Source organism: Ursus americanus, chromosome 32, assembly GCF_024610735.1.
Source record: "Ursus americanus isolate L20-20 chromosome 32, mUrsAme1.1.p, whole genome shotgun sequence".
Classification (NCBI taxonomy): Eukaryota; Metazoa; Chordata; class Mammalia; order Carnivora; family Ursidae; genus Ursus; species Ursus americanus.
The window spans coordinates 22658415-22664414 of record NC_142158.1 but is presented as its reverse complement, the minus strand read 5'-3'; positions in this window follow the sequence as shown (position 1 = coordinate 22664414).

Genomic DNA, 6000 nt, shown 5'->3' with positions numbered 1-6000 from the left:
GCCCTGGTTTCCTGTTAGGACACTAGCAAAAAGGTACTGAGTACTTGCTGTGGGCTGTGCGTGTGTCCAGGCATTTTCATTCATCCCCCGCAGTTGTCCCCACAGCAACTCTGTCTGGTAGATTTATGGCTCGTTCCCATTTTATAGCTGAGAAAACTGAGAAACACCCCATTTAAATACCTTCATTGAAGTTACCCAGTAAATGACAGAGGCAGGATTTGAACTCGGGCATTTTGGCTCCTGAACCTGCACTCTTTATGACGCAAAATTTCTCTCATGTAATCAGTGGTTCATGCTTGTACCACAGCGCCGGTAACAAACGCACAATGTAGCGTTGCTTTTGATAGCTTGGTTACTCTCAGCTCTTCTGGGTGGATGAAATTCACAAGGCTCTGGAACAAGCAGTGTTGCCCTTGATTTGAGCAGGGGAGGAGACACGCCAGCTGTGGGTGAGAGCCTTTTGTGCCTGTGTACTTGCCAATTTATCACCACTTTCCTGTTTCTGTGTGAAACCTGAACCAGACTGCGGAACAGCTGATCTGCTCTCTGCAACCCACCCCACAGCTCACACCTGTTTCAGAGGCCTCGGGTCCCGCCACGTTCCATCCGTCCCAGGGCGGCTGCTGGGGTGACTCAATTGTACTGAATCCGGTTCTTCTGGTTGCATTTCTCTGGGCGTCTCCAGCTGGAAAGCCAAGACAAGCAGGTTCACACACCTTTGTTCACGGATGGAAGATGTGCTGTTATCTTTCTTCTTTTTTTTTTTTTTTAATTCAGAAAACTTTGGAGTTGTATGGAGCAAAGGGACAATGTATGCACATTCCTTGTTTTAGGAGGTTTTGCTCCATTCTTTGCACTGTGGACCCAACCACAGCCAGCAGCAGTTAAGTGCATGATAATGTGTTTCCTTCCTCCTCTCCTCCTCCTCCTCCTCCTTCTTCTCCTTCTTCTTCTTCTTCTTTTTTTTTTTTTTTGGTTAATGAAACCATTCCCTATATGTCCCATTAACTTAAAAGCTCCACATTACTGCATATTATCATTTATAAATTGCGTATTTTTCTTGTTTCTTTATTGTACAAGCCATAAAATGTAAGGGTGGGTTCTCACTCATACTGAAAATAATTTTATGATGTGCTCAGTGGAGCCAGGGGAAGCTGGTTAATGGATGATGTGGGGCATGGGGTCATTCTGTGAAAGGGGGCAGTTAAAAGAACTTGTGTCATAAAAGTTAATGAGAAAAAGTCAAGAGTTAGGTGTGTGCTTAAGTGTAAATCTTGATGAACTGTGTATTAATTTCTCCCTTGGGTTTAAGTGTCATTCAGTCCAGAAAGCAGCTGTGGAATAAATTCAGTTACTATGATCCCCCTCCCCCAAAATGCCCACTTCCCTCCTAAAGATGTGAGGTTTGGATCTGCTTCTTAGTCAATATCCTCAAATATAGATTGAGAATTTACTAGGTTAGGTAAGTTTGTTAGATGCCCTGGAGAGAATCCAGTAAGGAAAAAAATATATATAAACATGTAATCAAGGCAGATATTTCTCATAGGATTATATAAATCTTATTGTATATATCCTTTATCTATTACATTACATATGACATATATAGTTACAACACCGAAGCAATAAGGAAGAAGATTGCACCTTCCCTATTTGTCTTTACCTTAGTGCCTTTGCTTTGGCAATTTCCCTTCAACGGAATGCTCTTCTCTCTAAGGAAGCATGGAGCATGGGTTCCTCCTTCCGTCATGTAGATCAGAGGTTCAATGTTATCTCCTGAAAGAAGCCTTTCCTACCACCCAGTTAAATTACCTACGAGCACTCCTCATCACATTCCTTGTCCACACATCCATTATCCTACACCTGACAGTCTTCTTTTTTTAATCCTTTATTGTCTATCTCCACCTTTCTAGAGTATAAACCCCGTAAGAACCCAAATCTTGTATGTCTTACTCACTCCTGTAAACCCAGTTTCTTAAAGAATGAGTGCCTTGGGTGTAGTGGGAGTTCATTAAGTATTTACTGAAAGAAAGAGAAGGAAGGGGGGTGCCTGGGTGGCACAGCGGTTAAGCGCCTGCCTTCGGCTCAGGGCGTGATCCTGGCGTTGTGGGATCGAGCCCCACATCAGGCTCTTCCGCTATGAGCCTGCTTCTTCCTCTCCCACTCCCCCTGCTTGTGTTCCCTCTCTCGCTGGCTGTCTCTATCTCTGTTGAATAAATAAATAAAATCTTTAAAAAAAAAAAAAAGAGAAGGAAGGGAGGAAGGGAGAAAGGGAGGGAGGGAAGAAGGGGAGGAGGAAGGGAGGCAGGGAGGAAAGAAGGGAGGGAGGCAGGGAGAGAAGAAGGAAGGCAGATGCTGAGAGCTGATCTTAGGGATTTGATGTTGACTTGCACAATCAGGGAAAACTAAGAGCTGTGACCTGAGTTATATCTTAAAAGATCCAGTGGGGCGCCTGGGTGGCTCAGTCGGTTGAGTGTCCAACTCTTGATTTCAGCTCAGGTCATGACTTCAGGGTCTTGGGATCCAGGTGCACGTGGTAGTCCACGCTCCCCGCCCTCTCCCTCTGCCCCTCCTTCCACTCACACATGCACTCTGTTTCTTTCTCAAATAAATCAATCTTAAAAAGAAAAAAAAAAAGATGGCAGAGGTGTGGTTTCACAGCTGGTGGAAGGAGAGGCAGGTTTTCTAGTCAGAACCACGGAACAACCAGTTCTGTCGGTTGAGGATCCTGGAGAGCACATACTCATTGGTGTTACCCCAGGTTCCGAAGGCATGCTTCCAGCAGCGGACCTGAGGAAGCGGCAGGTCGGGGGGCTCTGGGGAAAGGAACTCAAAGCTTGTGTGAAATTGCAGGGATCGGTTTGTGGTAAGGAGGGGGCTGGATTAGGAAGCAAGCTGAAGGAGGGACACAGTGGGTAACGCCTGGATCTCAAGGAAATCGGAGGTGTCTCTCAGTCATTGGCCTGACACCATTTTGCAAAGCTGATTGGCAGATGGACAGAAACTGGGGAGTCATCAACTGCAGATCTGGTGGAAAATAAGCTCTCACCTCCCAGACTGAAAAAAGACTGCTTTCTTACTGTTAAAATGTTGGGACAGCCATCCCTGCCCTTGCTGTTTGGATAGTAGCAAGTGCCAGGAAAGGTGCAGTGTGGACAAGGCTGAGGCGCGAAAGGTGGTCGGAAGCTTGAGAACTAGCAATCGGGACTGTGGTTTGCTAAAAAGGATGTTTGCAGGAAAATAAAATGTCCATGATGTAGTTCTGCTCTTTCCAACTCCCTGGCCAGAGAAAGGAAGGCAGTAGCTCTGGATTGTGTGAAAACCAAACCAAGGAGAATGGGGAAAGCACCGCAGCTCTTGTCACAACCTGTTCAAGGATATTGGTCTGTAGTATACACAGAACTTGACGCAGCTTCCAAAATCTCCTCAGCTCCTCTAGGAACCAAGGTGGTGGGGACGAGCCACTGCAGTGGAAAGGGGTGAGCTGCAGCTGGGTGGCTTTTTAACAAGTGATCCCCTACCTCCAATATCCCACGGATCCCACTGATTCTCATCTTCTAATCCAGACTCAGCAATTAACCTCTTCCCTAAGAAATAGGCCTCTATGTCTTAATCTCCTTGATTCTTAATACTCTTTTGGCAATTGGTCTTCTCCATTGGATTCTGAATTGCCCTTTACATGGACTCTTGTGTCCCACCAATTTTCTAGCTTATCTCAAGCCAGACTGTACCTGGCCCATCATCCAGCTACCAGCAGCTTGGGACTCTCCCTGAGACTCTTCCCCACGTGTACTCTGACTTGGCTCTTCGTCTACACTCTGCAGTCGGGATAGTCATTCAGGCCACATAGCCTCCTGACTATCAATTCCTTCCCGCATTTCTTTCCCAACCCAGTTTATTCAGGCTGCCACCATTTATAGAGTCTGCCCTCACATCCTTTGTCACACTCGCCTGGACACACAGGGGCCTCTTTTGTTAACAGTAGAAAATATCAGCATTGAGTCCTGAAATAGTATAGTCCTCTCTTCGTCCCTGCTGTACAAACCCAGGAAGGGAAAGAGAAAATCACCCCTCAGAAAAATCCATTTCACATACTAGCAATTTCTTTTTCCTCTTGCTCCAAGTTAGAAGCTTCCTGTTATCTCACTTAGATAATATCTCACTTAGGATAGAATGATTTACATGAGCTATACTGCATCCCCCAAATTAGACAATGCTAAATGCTGATTGTGACACAATAAATTAATTTTGTGTTCTTCTGAAGATATGTGGCCTGCTAACCATGGCGCAGGGTGCCATTGGCATGGGTTCTGGGTGGGGGGAGGGGAAGCCATGCTGCATCCCACATTTGGGCCTTGGCAGGTTGCATGGTGGTCGCACAAGGAAACTGAACCGCGTCTGCATGGCTCACTGCTTATCAGGAGCGCACACTGGCTGCCATGCTGTAGGGCAGCAAAGGAAAACAAAACAACAATAAGGGAGGCCTTTGTTATGGATTAAAAGGGTTTAGAAACATCTGAGCCATGCAGTTTTCGAACACCGACACTGCCAATGACTTCATGACAGAATGCTAGAAAATGTGCTAACGGGGTTAGATAGAGTTGGTGGGGCCGCCAACACACATGCTTTGTTAACGGCTCCTTATCTGTGTGTGTGTGTGCATGCACAATTTACGAATAAAGTGACCTTTTACAGAGTGAGAGGAATAAGGTTAATGACATTACAGCATTGCTGCTTATGATTGCAGCTAAGGGTGTCCCTAAAGATTGTCATTATTGAGCAAATTCTTCCTTTTTCAAGTGGGTTGGTCTCATGTATTCTCAACTTATTTCCTTAGGAAATTCATCACTGGCACTAAGAGAAGGATCCATGTGGGCTACCTAACTGAGTATTCTTCAGGACTCAGCAATGATATCCTCCCGTGCCCTCAATTCCGTACCTAGTCATTCATTTCATGGTACTAATTGCTACCCCATTCCCCCAAATTCTTTCTTTAAAAATTTAATTATGTGGTCCTCTTCTTGAATTTCGTTATTCAATGTGCCTCCAAGTGTCTTTGGATGAATTTATTTCAAAAGAGTCAGAAATAGCAATATCTGTCTGTCAAGCATTGATAAAATAATTAGACGGAAAATCAGTAAGGATATTGACAATTTGAATAACACTATCATCCACCTTGATCTAATTGACATTTATGGAAAACTCCCCTCAACAACCGCAGAATAAACATTCTCTTTAAAGCACACTTGGAACATTTACCAAAATAGACTGTATTCTGGGCCATAAGTCAAATCTCAATAAATTTAAAAGAATTCAAGTCATGCTGTTTATTTTCTAACTGCAATGGAATTAAATGAGAGATCGTTAACAGAAAGATCTCTAGAAAATCCCCAAATATTTAACTTCAATTTAGATATTTAATATTTAAAAGTAAGCAACATAACTCTTAATAATGAGTCAAAGGAGAAATCCAAAGGGGAAGTAGAAAGCATTTTGAACTGAATGAAGCAAATATAGAGCATATCAAAATTTGTGAGACGCCACTAAAGCAACATTTAAGCAGACGTTTATAGCACCAAACGCCCGGATTAGAGAAAGAAGAAAGGTCGCAAAAAAAATGACCTTAGCTTCTATCTTTAAAAACTAAAAAAAAAGAAAAGAAAAGAAAAGATGAGCCCATGAAACCCAAAGTAGAAGAAAGGAAATAATACAGATCACAGCAGAAATAAAGAAATAGAAAACAGGGGAAAATGAATTAACCCAAAATTAGGTCTTTGAATGAATTTTTTAAAAATTGAGAAGACTCTAACCAGATTTATTGGGGGAAAAAAGAGACCGATGTCACAAATTATCAGTCATAGAAATGAGAGAGCTGACATCAATACCGAATCTACAGATATTAAAAGAATGATGAGTGAATATTATGAACTACTTTAAGCTGATAACTTCATAACTTAGATAAAATGGGCAGATTTCTTGAAAGACACAAACTGCCAAAGCTCA